Source organism: Phacochoerus africanus, chromosome 11, assembly GCF_016906955.1.
Source record: "Phacochoerus africanus isolate WHEZ1 chromosome 11, ROS_Pafr_v1, whole genome shotgun sequence".
NCBI classification, from domain to species: Eukaryota; Metazoa; Chordata; class Mammalia; order Artiodactyla; family Suidae; genus Phacochoerus; species Phacochoerus africanus.
Window position 1 is genome coordinate 20452084 of NC_062554.1, and position 15744 is coordinate 20467827.

Consider the following 15744-nt stretch of genomic DNA (forward strand, 5'->3'; position numbering starts at 1 on the left):
ATTTTCCTTGTTTTGATGGGTTTTCTTTGGTTACATTATAGAATGTCTTTGTTGGTAGGAAATACTGAAGTATTTGAGAGTGCTAGGGCCCCATGTCAACAACTAACACTTAAATGGTTCAGAACAAAGAGGTTGTTTCTACTCTTCCAGCAACTTTCCTGTAAGTTTGAGACTGTTTCCAACTAAAAAGTGAAAAAACAGATCCCAGAAAGGTCCAAGGCATTTCTTTTGGAGCAAAAGCTTCCTAGGTGATCCCAAAGTTCTGCACTGGAAAACGACTGGGTTGAACAATGGGCGTGGATCCTTATTAACTTGAGCTTCTTTGTCCTTCGAGAGCTTGGAAAAATTTAGATTCCTAGGTCCAGCCCTGAAATCCATTAGATCAGAATTTACAAAAGTAAAGCCTGGATATGTTTTATCTATAATAAGTAGCTCTTAGGATCAGAGAAGTTTGGGAAACATTACACTTTATCGTGGAAGTCACTGGACATTTTGTCCAAGGCACCCAGGTGTGTCAGTTTAATATCAAAATAGCAACTGATGTCTGCATACCAAGTAAGAGTAGGTGACCAGAGCAAGCTTTCTAAATTCTATTGCCAAGGAAGGCCCTTAGCTGGCCATGGATCTACAGAAAATTAGTGCCAGGAAATTGACAGCCCTGGATGCATAGTTTAGCTGAGGGCATGGGAAAGGAATAAAAAGAGCACTTCTGTATTTTTATGGTTAAAAAGGACAGGAGGCTGGCCTCTGGTGGGCCTCCAGGACTGGAATGGCAGTGGTGTTTCGGTCTGTGAAAAGCCAGCACCTGAGCTGGTCTGAGTGCACTGATGATGTGATTGGTGCTGGGCTGGAAGGAGAACAATTGTGTGTTTTGGGAAGGACTGAGCACTCAATGCTGCAGATGAGGAGATCCAGCAAGGGCCGTTCTCTGTTGACTGAGGATATGGGGGTCCCTGAAGGAGCCCTCCATCAAGGCACCATGCTGGCCTTGTGCAGTGAACTGGGCATCTGATCGTGCCTGGCCCACTGTGGGAGACCAGCTTTCAACAGCAATACCTTGAGGCATGGATGCTTGGATACCAGGGCTCGGCTTAGCTTGAAGTAGAAGTCAAATGGACTTCCTAAGTGGACAGTGGACACGCTCGAGGGTCCCCAGAAGATCTAGATGAAGGATATATGTATGTATCAATGAATCACTTTGCTGTACACCTGAAACTAACACAACATTGTAAATAAACTATACTCCAATATAAAGTAAAAATCAAATTATAGTAATCAAATAATAATTATTATTTTTTAAGATTTTTTTTTTTACCTTTTTGTCTTTTTTAGGGTTGCACCCGAGGCATATGGAAATTCCCAGACTAGGGGTTGAATCGGAGCTGTGGCTGCCAGCCTACACCACAGTCACAGCAACACCAGATCCGAGCCACGTCTGCAACCTACACCACAGCTTACAGCAATGCCAGATCCTTAACCCACCGAGCGAGACCAGCAATCAAACCCACATCCTTATGAATCCTAACTGGGTTTGTTAACCACTGAGCCATGACAGGAACTCCAGATTTTTATTTTTTCTATTATAGTTGATTTACAATATTCTGTCATACACACACGCACATATACACATTCTTTTCCTCACATTATCCTCCATCATGTAGAAATCAAGTTTAAATAATAAATAAAATGGATTCTAGAATGTTGCAGTTACTTAATAATAATCAAAACCAGACTCTTCTTCTTCATTCACTTAGGAATAATTAGAGATTTTTGTCAGATAGAAAAAAAAAACTTTAAGCAAGAATCGCACTGAAATTAAGCCTATGTTCCTTTTAAAAGAAGAGCTAGAGGAAAGGAAAGTATCCCTAAGAAAGTGATACCAGTTTCTACAATCATCTAGCATGAGGGGCTCACGTCTTTTTTTTTTTTTTTTTTCTTTAATTAGGAGGATTGAATATGTGATCCTTCTTCTGCCTCAAGCATTAAGGAGCCGTTTATACCAGTTACGTTTCAGTGGATCCACAGTCATTTCTACCGCACTGCTTGACGCATGCTGGAATCCGGTGCGTAATTTCAAATGAATGGAAAAACAGCATGTGATAATTATGATTCCCACAGATTTGGCTGGAAACCCATTTTAGGCCTTCCTTTATAGTCCACAAAACCTTATGTTAAATAGGTTACTAAGTACCCGGACTGTATTTTATAGTACCTTCCAGATGCATATACTCGGTCTTCCAGACCTCACCAGGCTATGATTAAAAATGAGGTCAGGTTTACCTTGTAACATCCACATTGCTGTGGCTCAGACTTTCTCATCTGATGATGGGAAGTCTCATCTTATATGAGGCTCCTCTCCACACTTCCCAGTGGTTCACAGGTCCCACAAATCCATACCGCCCCCGCTGCCAATGTGGTTCCAGATCATTCATTTCACCTCCTCCGTTGTCCCCTTGCACCTCCTGCAACCCCATGATCAATTGCAGCCACCACAGTTATGCTGGCCTCAAGGGAAGGCTTTTCTCCCCTTGAGTAAATATTCCCAAACGAGGACACAGACCTTTTTATTTAATTTCCCATAGGAATTAAATAAAAGGATTAGGCTGCAACATTTAGCAAGCTTTTACAGAAAGGTTAAGGATAGTGAAAGAAGGGACAAAACTGACAAATTTTATTTACTTTTTAACTTTTTAAATATTTTGTTTTTTTCGGGCCGCACCTACGGCAAATGGAAGTTCTCTGGCCGGGAGTCAAATGAGAGCTGCCGCTGCTGCCAACCTACGCCACAGCTTATGGCAACGCCAGATCCTTAACCCACTGAGCGAGGCCAGGGATCGAACCCACGTCCTCATGGATGCTAGTCGGGTTCTTTTTTTTTTTTTTTTTTTGTCTTTTTGCCATTTCTTTGGGCCGCTCCCGCAGCATATGGAGGTTCCCAGGCTAGGGGTTGAATCGGAGCTGCAGCCACCGGCCTACGCCAGAGCCACAGCAACGCAGGATCCGAGCCGCGTCTGCAACCTACACCACAGCTCACGGCAACGACGGACCGTTAACCCACTGAGCAAGGGCAGGGACCAAACCCGCAACCTCATGGTTCCTAGTCGGATTCGTTAACCACTGCGCCACGACAGGAACTCCTAGTCAGGTTCTTAACCCTCTGAGCCACAACAGGAACTCCCAAATTGACACAGTTTAAAATGGCTCTGAGTTCTGAATGCTCTCAGAGTCCACAAGCCAAGGCACAGGCTGTCTTAGGGCCGTGGAGGTGCCTTCCTGCCTAGTTCCCAGGCTTGTACTCTCTGGCAGCAGCTCCTCATCTTCTCCCTTTGGGAGTGACCGCCAGTGAGTTCACCCTGCTGAAAGTTCAGGCCCCCATCTCCAGAGGCCCCAGGAGAAGACCACATCTCTTCCCGCCGTCTTTCTTGGCTCAAGCCTGCCCCATCTTCGAGCCCCATTTCCTGTCCACTTCCTCTGAGGAAGTTCCGGCCCTCCCCCACTCCCAGGGTCAAGTCCGCTCCTATGGCCTCTGTGAGATCATCGCCTCGAGGCAAAATATCCCATAGAGGGCATTCCCCCAAGTCTGAGTTTGAATATTACCACGTGTGAGATAATAGCAGGCCAGTCCTTTTGTACTAAGCCTAAAACCATCCCGTTCCCTTTTGTGGCATTTTGTCCACATGAAGTGAAAAAACCCAGAACCGTAGCTTCTCTGTAGTCCTAAACTCCTCACTCTTTATCTCTGGTGAAAAGTTGTTTAAGCAGGAAGCTCAAGCATTTCTACTAAAATAAATAATTTCGGAATTCCTATTGTGGCTCAGTGGTAACAAACCCAATTAGTATCCATGAGGATGTGGGTTCAATTCCTAGCTTCGCTCAGTGGGTTAAGGATCCAGCATTGTTATTGCACTGTGGTGTAGGTCACAGATGTGGCTCAGATCTGGCGTTGCTGTGGCTGTGGTGTAGGCCAGCAGCTGTAGCTCCAATTTGAACCCCTAGCCTGGGAACTTCATGTGCTGCAGGTGCAGCCCTAGAAAGACAAAAATAAATAATAAAGTAAAATAAGCAATTTCATGCAAGCTAAGGGAGTCTACACTCACATCTTGGAGGAAACACTTCTCCAGAGGCATCTTAAGCTACAGAGGTATAGCTCCCCCACCCCATAATAAAGGCAACATTTGAAAGTATGATGCAGAAAAGTTTAGAGCTCTGGAGTTGGAGCTATTAAACTTCCATTCCAGAAAACCCTGGTTCAATATTAGTCTGTCTAACCTTGTCCATTTAGATCATTTTCCCAAAGCAAAACTACCCTTGAAAAACTGCTTGAAGATCTGAAGTTACAGGATTCAAGCCCCTCTGCCCACGTTCCCCAGCCTTCAGAAATCTCAGGCCATGTTTGCCAGGGCTCTGGTTACAAACACCATGAGCCTATCTGCCCTTAGAGACTGTGGCTTTCCCCACGCGTCTCACTCCCAAAGGGGAGTCAAGCTTCAAGGTAAGGGTAGGCAGAAACTCCTTCCTCCTTCCAGGGGCCACAGCCCTTTCCCTGCCACATAAATATGGAACTCATTTCTATTTCTTTTTCTTGAACCTTAGATACCTGGCTTGTCAACAGTCATTCAGAAAGAATTTTGTTAAGGTTAAAGAATTAGAGTTAGCCAAATTGAGAAATTGAAACTCTATAGGGATTCAATTTCTGTAGTCATAGGTCATACAGAATTAAATGAATCTGGAGGTGTGGATTTTAGTGGGTTTAGGTTGTGTAGATTGTCAACTTAGATAAACTGAAGCAAAAGGTGAATTTTCTCAGTACCTTTCTGAATAGGCTTGAAGTATAATTAACAACAGCTGGCAAGAGCTCAGGTCTATTTCCATTTATATTGGCCACTAGCCCAAACAAGAAAAATGGATTTTTGCCAATCTTAAAGCTAAAAATCATCAATAGGGAATGCCATGGTATACAAAGGTATATGTATATGGTTTACAGAAAGGAGTGAAATAGAACTTTCCATTCTTTTCTCTCAGCATCAATTCCATTCACTGAAGAATTTATAACCCATGTGCCAGGCACTGTGCTAGGTCCTGAAGTTGCCATCAAGATGAGTGAACAAGCCTGCCCTTGAGCTCCTCACCTCCCAGTTGGGGATAGAGGTGAGTGGGGTGGCAGGAAACACTGCTAACTAATGTGTTAAAATAAAAAGGCTGTTCTCAGTGATAACAGAGGAGTGAATCATGCATTGTAAAAGCACATAGAAAGGCAACTCTCTCTGCCCAGAAAGTTTCATAGATGCATTTGAATCTGAGTAGAAGGTCACCACAAGAGAGGAATTCGATATTTGTTTGATGTCTACTCTTCTTACTCCACTGACTCTAAATTTTGTGTGGTTGGGATTGATCTTGTTTCACTGCTGTATGCCGGGCACCCAGCTCAGCACCTAGCATCCATCAAGTGTTCTAAAATACATCGATCCCATTGACTGAAAATATCTTTGGTGGTGAGAACCACATGTACAATAACAAACAACACAGTGTTTTTTCTAGACTGAAGTTTATAATATCAGCACCAACAGCTCCTGGAAAGGAAAGAGATAGCTCCCAGAATAGCTCCAAAGAGTAAGGGCTAGAGAAGAAGCCGCAACCTGAGTTCCAGTCTCCGTCCTGTTATTAATGAGTTTCCTGACTCTGAATCAGTGATTATCCTGTACCAACCTTAGTTTTCTCATTTGTAAAACAGCCATTTCGTTATTTCTTATTATAACATTACTTACTGTAAAAAAAGGAAACAATAGATAGAAGAAGAATGAATGGGAGTTCTCCTGTGGCACAATGGATTAAGGATCCAGCATTGTCACTGCAGCAGCTGGGGTCACTGTTGTGGTGTGGGTTCAATCCCTGGCCTGGGAATTTTCACATGCTGCGGGTGCAGCCCAAAAAAAATTTTCTTAAAAAAAAGAGAGGAAAGAAAGTAGCACTGCTTCTTTTCTTTCCTTTTCTAAATGCAAAATTAACACATGCATCGCAGCTTTAGGATGGCAGATGGAGTGCATCCTGTTCATCTCTCCCTCCCTCCCTCACCAAAATTGCAGGATTGATTAAAAAAAAAGTTTAATAACGATTCAAAAGCAAAGAAGGAACTTTTGATTAGAAGCTGTGATCAAGGGGGAAACCAGAGCAGTGAGCTGAGGCTCCCATCACCTCAGAGCTATTGCTCTTTGTCATGTGCTGTCCTGACTGGGAGCCGTCTGGTTGTCTCTAACCAAAGAGATGAAGAGATAGAAAAAATTGAAATGAGAGGAAAGATAAGAGGCTACAAAGATTTTATCATCATTTGAATGCGGTTATTTTAAAACTGTTTAATGCCATGGATCTCTCTGCAGTGGCTTAGTGAAGACTATGAGATCCCTTCTGTCTTAAGTCCGGTTGAGCTGCTAAAACAACAGTTGAGCTGCTACCTACTGGGCAGCTTATTGCAACAGAAACTTATTTCTCACAGTTCTGGAGGCGGGGCAATCCAAGGTCATGGTTCTGGTATGGTCATGTTCTGGTGAGGGCCCTCTTCCTGATCCATAGCCAGGACTCTTGCTGTGCCCTCACAAGGTTGGAGGGCTGAGAGATCTCTCTGGGCCTCTGTTAGAAGGGCACTAATCCTATCCATGAGGGCTCCACCCTCATTACCTAAGCACCTCTCAAAGTCCCCACCTCCTAATACCATCACATTGGGCACTGGAGCTTTTTTTTTTTTTTTTTTTTTTGTCTTTTCTAGGGCCGCACACCTGGCATATGGAGGTTCCTAGGCTGGGGTCTAATTGGAGCTGTAGCCACCTGCCTACGCCAGAGCCACAGCAACCCGGGATCCAAGCCGCATCTGCAACCAACACCACAGCTCATGGCAACACCAGATCCTTAACCCACTGAGTGAGGCCAGGGATTGAACCCACAACCTCATGGTTGCTAGTTGGGTTCGTTAACCACTGAGCCACGACAGGAACTTCTCTTTTCTTTCTTTTTTTTTTTGAATTTCAACATATGAACTTTGTGGAGACCTAAATGTTCAGACTGCAGCACCTTCTCATATTAATGCCTTCAAATGCATGAAATAAAATATATAAGATTATATAAAAATCAATGATATTGAAATGCAGTTATCAAGGAGTTCCTGTCGTGGCGCAGTGGTTAACGAATCTGACTAGGAACCATGAGGTTGCGATCCCTGGCCTTGCTCAGTGGGTTAAGGATCTGGTGTTGCCGTGAGCTGTGGTGTGATTCACAGACGTGGATCCCGTGTTGCTGTGGCTCTGGTGTAGGCCGGCGGCTACAGCTCCGATTGGACCCCTAGCTTGGGAACCTCCATATGCCGAGGGTGCATCCCTAGAAAAAAAAAAGGCAAAAAAAAAGAAAGAAAAAATGAAATGCAGTTATCAAAATATTAGGGTTTTGTCATAGAGTTCCTATTGTGGCTATGCGGTAATAAACCAACTAGGATCTATGAGGATGAGGGTTCAATCCCACTGCGGGTTTGCTCAATGGATAGGGGACCTGGCATTGCCATGAACTTCCGTATAGGTCACAGATGCAGGTCAGATCCTGCATTGCTGGAGCTGTGGCTTAGGCCAGCAGCTGCAGCTCTGATTCGATCCCTATCCTGGGAACTTCCATACACTGCAGGTGCAGCCCTAAAAATAAATAAATAAATAAAGTTTTGACATATATTAACATACTAACAAGTTAAGTAATAAGATGTGACAGCCAGCTGATTATCATTTTTGAGATATCTGCCACAATCATAATATAATATGAATATATCTATGATTTCTGTTGGTGATAATGTCTGTGGTTTGTTGCCTATATTCAAATAGTGGAAAAATAATATATTTCAGTTGCAAGCTAGTGAAAATCAAAATAGTTTTTTCATCCACTGGACTCCCCTGAACTCTATCCACAGACCTCAGGTTAAAAAAACTCTGGGTCTGGGAGTTCCCATCGTGGCGCAGTGGTTAATGAATCCGACTAGGAACCATGAGGTTGCGGGTTCGGTCCCTGCCCTTGCTCAGTGGGTTAACGATCCGGCGTTGCCGTGAGCTGTGGTGTAGGTTGCAGACGCGGCTCGGATCCCGCATTGCTGTGGCTCTGGCGTAGGCCGGTGGCTACAGCTCTGATTCAACCCCTAGCCTGGGAACCTCCATATGCCGCGGGAGCGGCCCAAGAAATAGCAACAACAACAACAACAACAACAACAAAAGACAAAAAAAGACAAAAAAAAAAAAACTCTGGGTCTCATAGGATTTCCATGAAATTTCCCAAGAAAAGAGGAAATGTGATTCTTTAATCTTCTAGTCCTGAAAAAAAAAAGACATGATACTTTGGTTTAATAGAGTTCACTAAATCCTAGCAAATAATACAAATGAAATAAAGAATACAAATGAAATAAGGAGACATGACTGAAACATATGGTAAAATATCAGCAATAAAGAGAAAGCCCTAAAAACTACCAGAATAGAAAGATGACATACAAAGGAAAAAGAGTCAAATAGCCCTAGATATCTGATTAGCTAAATTCTATCCAAGAAAACAATGGATAAATATATATATATATATATATATACATATACATATATATTTTTTAGCCACCTAAAGAAAGTTTTTCAATCATATTCTTTCCCTGCTTCAAGCTACTCCCTAGCAGTCCAGTGGTAATTTTTTTTTTTCTTAGTGGTGCCTGCAGCATGCAGAAGTTCCTGGGCTAGAGGTTGAACCTGCACCACAGCAGTGATAACACCGGAGCCTTATTAACAGCTAGGTCACCAGGAAATTCCAATAAATAGTTTTAAATACTGAGGGGAAATTTACTTTGAATCTACAATTTTATTTGTAACCAAATTATCAGTAGTTTGAAATAGAGCAAAAGCAAAATAATGCTGTTTTTGGACATATAAAGATTTAGAAAAATTAGCACACATGACCTAAAATAAACTCTACCAAGAAAACAATTATCCAGAAAGAGGCATTGGAATGCAAGTATATTAGGACAAATTAATTAATGTTGTAGAATAAACAGTAAAAAGTGGAAGAGCTCTGGCCTGACCCTTTTATTTATTTATGTATTCTCCTACACCTTTTTCAATACCAATGTAAACCTGTACAAAAATGCAGATATACAAGTTACTTTTTATTCTTTAAACAGTGAGCTCACTCGTATAAAATAGTTTGTGTGTTTTTTTTCCCATTTAATGGAATGTTATTTACGTTCATCAATATTGGTACACACAGATCCACCTTACTCATTAACTGCCTACATCCCACAATATAGATGTATCACTGTTTATTCATTTAACATGTCCCAAAGATGGACAGTTAGATAAATTCAACATTTTTGCTCTTATAAATCATGCTTAGAGAAATTTTTTGGTCAATATTTCCATAGAGTAGAGGCTTCAGAAATAGAAGTATTGGGTCAAAGAATGTGTGTATGTGTACTTAAAATGTACATAGATCCTGCTGAAATGATTTCTAAAAATATCACTAATTTATAGTCAGAGTACAAGTATATGAGATGCAGTATTTTAAGGGGGGAAATCTTGAAACATGAGACCAGATACCAAGTGGAGAGAATTTGCCGTGGACTTTTTTTTTTTTAAGAGACAGAAAATAAGCATGACTTTGACGGTCTGTGAGAGATGGCTTTGACCTTCAGACCACATGGACAATACTTTTCAAAATTGATCTCAAACTAATCCAAAAAGGAAGGAACTCAACAATTCAGTTAGGTTTTATTCTATTAAGAGTAGACTAGTAAATACATTCTTGCGGGTAATTTTATCTTTCATAAGGTAATCTTAATGAGGAAAACCTCTGCCTTTGGACTTAATTCTAAGCATCATGGAGCCCTGATTTGTACAGTGGAAGTGATAAAATCTTTGATAAGAAGTATATGCATCATCTTAGAAGTTGCATATTTGTAATATGTAAGACTGTGATTGTTGGCCAGGTTTAGACATGCACTTCAGACTTTTAGGAAAACAGATATTGAAAAGTTTAGAGAGAAAAAAATATAAATGGCCCATAACTTGAATCTTCAAATGAGAGTGTAACTGCAGAGTGGTAACTATAGAAGTTTAACTTGAAAGGTATATTTTATTATTATTTTTTTGTGTGTGTCTTTTTTTGTTGTTGTTATTGTTGTTGTTGTTGTTGCTATTTCTTGGGCCACTCCCGCGGCATATGGAGGTTCCCAGGCTAAGGGTCCAATTGCAGCTGTAGCCACCGGCCTACGCCAGAGCCACAGCAACTCGGGATCCGAGCCGCATCTGTAACCTACACCACAGCTCACGGCCACGCCAGATCCTTAACCCACTGAGCAAGGCCAGGGATCGAACCCACAACCTCATGGTTCCTAGTTGGATTCGTTAACCACTGCGCCATGACGGGAACTCCTGAAAGGTATATTTTAAATTGTGTTTTACAGCAAATACTTGAATGTGTCTCTGTGCTAAATATTGAGTTATGTCTTAAAGACACTGCAACTGTTTTGGAGGACATTGTGAGAACTTAATGCATTTGACATGTATTAATTCTCTGAATTACTTTAAGCAAAAAGATATCTCCATTTTGCAAGTGGGTAATATCAATTGAAGAGAGGAAAACTATAGCATTTATTTTAAAAGATTATATTGGCTACCTTCTATGTGTACACCTAACACACAAATAACAAGAGATGATTCCTATCTTCTAAGCACATATAGTTTTGTTAAGTACCAGAGTTTCAGAAAATATCACTTAAAGAAAAGCAGTAGAGGAGTTCCTGGTATGTTTGCAGTGGGTTCAGAATCTGACTGCAGTAGCTCTGGTTGCTGTGGAGGCGTGGATTACATCCTTGATCTGGAACAGTGGGTTACAGGATCTGGCATTGCTGCAGCTGGCTGGAATTCAGTCCCTGGCCTGGGAATTTATATAGGCCCTGGGTGCAACCACTAAAAGAAAAGAAAGGAAGGGAAAAGAAAGGAAAAGAAAAGAAAAGCAGTAGAACCTTCACAAAGAAAAATAAAATGCTGGTACTACATGTCATGTGTAGATTTTCAAAGGACTGGTGAAAAGTTAGAAAAAGAGGCATCTGTTTAAGGAAGGACACACATGAAAAGCAATAAATTCTCTGAAGATGTAGTTAAATCCCATAATGAACAATTGTTTGAGTCTCTTTATGGTCAACAAATAGGACACTGTAGCTATGTTTGACCTCAGATAGGGGAAGGAGTAGGCCCTGTGCTTGGGAACAAATAATGCAGTCTAAATGGATGATAAGCAGAATACAAAGTGATTAACTCTTCTTTTGCTTGACCTTTTCTGTCAATAATACCTATCATTTGTTAGAAAGAATAAAATTGAGAATCACCGAAGCCCAAGGTGGTTGAGAAGACCATGAAGAATTCAGCTATTTTCCATAAAGGCAAGTGTCCAGCCTCAAGTAAATGTCATCAGTTACATATCATGGAACTATAACAGCTTGTAAATATTGCAAAATGATGGCGCTTATGGATAGGTTTGTGTGCTCATGGATAGTTTGAGAGGACCAGAGCTTGAGGTCGGGCTAATATTGTCCCAATCCTATAAGAAGTGCACAGTGCCCTTTCTAGAAACTATTTAGGCTGAAGTGATAATGAAAAATTTCTAAGAGTTATTCGTTCCCTCAAAATATTGCTGTTTCATACTAGTATGGTAGCTGCTACCGGACAATATAAAGATGACAAAGAGAACATAGATTCTGCCTCCAAGGAACAGAAAATTTAATAAGGGAGTTATTAAAGTAAACCAAAAACAAACAAGCAAAGTAAGAAAGGGTAAGTTGTAAATATTTTTTCTTGCATTCTTCTTTAAGGAGAACATAGAGTGCTTCACAGTTTCTCTCCCATCACATCTTTCATTTATTTATTGATGCAATATTTTATTTACTTATTTATTTGTCTTTTGTCTTTCAGGGCCACATCCACAGCATATGGAGGTTCCCAGGCTAGGGGGTGTGATTCAATATTTTGTTAAATGTGTTACATGTGCAAGGCATTGTGCTGAGTGGTACAGAAAATAACAAAGAAGGAGTTCCCGTCGTGGCTCAGTGGTTAACGAATCCGACTAGGAACGATGAGGTGGCGGGTTCGATCCCTGCCCTTGCTCAGTGGGTTAAAGATCCGGCGTTGCCGTGAGCTGTGGTGTAGGTTGCGGCTCAGATCCCATGTTTCTGTGGCTGTGGCGTAGGCCAGTGGCTACAACTCCGATTGGACCCCTAGCCTGGGAACCTACATATGCCACAGGAGTGGCCCAATAAATGGCAACAAAGACAAAAAGAAAAGAACAAAGAAGACTCAGTAGATATTGCCCTTAAGGAGCTTCCAGGGAGAAGGAAATTTTATTTAAAATTTAAATGTTAATATCTTAGTCTGGGCTGCTGTAACAAAATACTATAGACTGGGTGGCTTAAACAACAAACATTTACTTCTCACCATTCTGGAGGCTGAGAAGTCCAAGAAGAAGGCACCAGCTGATTCCATGTCTAGTGAGGACCTGCTTCCTGGTTCATAGCTGGTGCCTTCGGGCTATGTTGTCACAAGGCCAAAGGAGTGAGAGAGCTCTTTGGAGTCTTTTTTTGTAAGACACTAGTCCCTTTGGTGAGGGAGGGCTCCCCATCATCATCTAATCACCTCCAGAGGCCAGCACTTCCTAATACCATCACATGGGGAGTTAAGATTTCAACATATGAATCTGGAGGAGACATAAACATTAAGTCCATTGGATCCACTTAATTTAGTTCTTTTTTTTTGTTTAAGGGCTGCACCCGCAGAATATGGAAGTTCCCAGGCTAGGGGTCAAATTGGAGTTGCAGCTGCTGACTTACACTACAGCCACAGCAATGCCCAGATCAGAGCCACATCTTCAAGGTAAACTACAGCTCAAGGCAACACTGGATCCTTGACCCACTGAGTGGGTCCAGTGATCGAACCCGCATTCTTGTGGATACTAGTCAGGTTCTTAACCCACTGAGCCACAATGGGAATTCCTACTTAAGTTCATCTGAAACAAGCTGCAGGGTTGTATTTATAATCATTCGAAAAAGGAGGGTCAAGCAGTCCACAGGGTGAAGGAGAATCAACTGAGAAGCTTAGCCTCTTGTCTTACAGGTATTTGTGTATTTGGGCAGAGACAATGGTATGTACTTAACTAATCTCATTTCACCTTCCTTTTCTGGCCCCACAGGAAGACAACAATTTCTATCTTCCCTTGAAATTAGGTGGGGAACATGTAACTAGGTTCTGGAAATGCCATACAAGCAGAAATAATGTGATCCACTTCAAGTCCTGGCCCTTAAAAATAAAAATAATCAATATTTACTAAAACTAAACATACAACTGCCTCATGACTGAGCATTTGCACTCCTAGGAATATGCCCAAGAGAAACAAAAGCATATGCTACAGAAAGATGAATGAAAGAATGTTCATAGCAGGTTTAGTCATAATAGCCTCAAACTCACAACAACCCAAATATCCTAGAATGGGAAAAATTCATATAATAGAATATTGCACAGTGATTAAAACAAACAAACAAACAAAAAAAACTATTGGAGTTCCTGTTGGCTCCGCCGAAACGAATCTGACTAGTATCCATGAGGACTCAGGTTCTATCCTAGGCCTCGCTCAGTGGATTAAGGATCTGTTGTTGCTGTGAGCTGTGGTGTAAGTCGCAGATGCGGCTCGGTTCTGGCATTGCCATGAGCTGTGGTATAGGCTGGCGGCTACAGCTCCAATTTGACCCCCTTGCCTGGGAACCTCCATATGCCACAAAAAAAAAAAAAAGAAAAGAAAAAAAAGATCAAAGAAATGAACTATTGTTACAGCAACATGCACAAAATCTTGAGTAAAGGAAGTCGGGTGCCCCAAAATATTCATGTTTATCTCCATTAATGCGAATTTCAGGAAAAGGTGAAAAGAAGCTATGGTGATAGAAGTCTGAATTGGGATTACCTCTGTTTGCAGGTGTATTCACTGGGAAGGAGCACAAGAGAGCCTTCTGGCTTGGTAGAAATACTCCTTTTTCAGGATAGTTGTCTTAGGAGTGAAGGCAAATGTAAAAATTCATCAAGCTGTACACTTAAATATTTTTGCACATTACTATGTACAACAACTAAAAATTATGCATGTATATACACACAAATAAAAAAATAACAACAAAAATTGACCATTGAAAGCCCAGTAAAAATAAGAGGAATGCTTAACCTTGAATTACTTCTTGAGGGAAAGTTGGCCTGCAGGGCGGGCCAGCCTGCTTTGGACTTTCTGTGAGCACAAAATAAACCTTTCTTACTCTAACCCCCTGAGATTTAAAGGTATATTTGGCATCACGGCCTAGCCTAACCTTTCTTGGCTAATACAATATTCATCACCCATATAACTGCCAAGGTCAGAAGGTCAGAAACCTGCAGGCTAAGTCTCTCATAGGCTGTGACGGAAAACAAACTTATAAATGAATATATAAATTAAAATTCCAATTCACTAAATGAAAGTGAGGAGGGAAAACTCTGTCATTCAAACTAGAGTATTTGTGTTACCATGATTAAGTTCTTTCTTTCAAGAAAGATGTGCATAGGAAAGTCAAACCACAATAAAAGTTTGTTTGGTGCATGTGTTCTCAGAGAAAGAGCATTACTTAGATGAGTCAAATGTTTAATGCCATCCTTCCAACAAAGCTTGCAAATCCATTTTATTTTATTTTATTATTATTATTATTTTTTTGGTCTTTTTTTTTGCCACTTCTTGAGCCGCTCCCACGGCATATGGAGGCTAGGGGTGGAATCGGAGCTGTAGCCGCCGGTCTGTGCCACAGCCACAGCCACACGAATCTAAGACGCATCTGTGACCCACACCACAGCTCAAGGCAACGCCGGATCCTTAACCCACTAAGTAAGGCCAGGGATCGAACCCACAACCCCATGGTTCTTGGTCGGATTTGTTAATCACTGAGCCACGATGGGAATTCCGCAAATCCATTTTTTAGTAAATGTACTTTATCAGTGGGCCCCTTGGGAATACCTGAGGTCCCAGAATGCAGTTTCTACTCCCCTCAGCATGTACCTCAGTGACTCATCTTCTTTTTCGTCTCCTTCTTCCTCTTCTTTTCTTCCTCCTCCCCCTCCACTCCACCACCCACCCCCGTCCTCCCCACTTCTTTTTGCTTCCAACTCTATTAACTGTTTTTTTTTTCAGGCATATTACTACATTCTAACTTTTTAGATAGGTGTTTGGCCTCTGAGTCATTCCTTTTGATATAGCTACTCCTCTCTATTGTATGTAGTTTATGCATTTTTATGATGATATAAAAGCAAAAATCATAAGTCTTTTACTTTCAAATTCTCTGGTGGGAGTGGATGGAGTTTGAGATGCAGAAAAGTGCTGTCCTAACCTTCGTCTCCAAGTACTGGTACCTTCATTGAACTGGCCTAGACTCTGGGAATTCCATACAGCATATCTGGATATTTCACAAGGTTATTTGAGAGTGTTTGTGGAATTCTTGAAGCCGTGAAGGACAGCGATGAAATTGTTATCAGAGGCTGGAGAAAAAGGGATCTCTATTATGTACCTGTATGTAGTGGAGGAAAGTTTGGCAACACACTCGCCTGATGAATTGTGGAATCTAGAAAATATCTCCAACAAATTGGTACATTCGGTTAAGGAAATTTCCAGGCAGAATGTTGAAAGTACCTACTGTTT

At 41.4% G+C, this 15744-nt stretch overlaps 1 protein-coding gene across 5 annotated transcripts in view; it reads left to right on the forward strand.

Annotated features, from left to right (window-relative positions):
• TMEM135 (transmembrane protein 135) overlaps nucleotides 1-15744 on the forward strand; it is a 304239-nt gene that overhangs the window by 48278 nt on the left and 240217 nt on the right. For all 5 annotated transcript variants that reach the window (XM_047754420.1, XM_047754421.1, XM_047754422.1 and 2 more), the window contains 2 exons: nucleotides 1946-2063; nucleotides 5023-5148. The gene's annotated coding sequence lies outside the window, so the exon portion shown is untranslated. The remainder of the gene's footprint in view (nucleotides 1-1945; nucleotides 2064-5022; nucleotides 5149-15744) is intronic.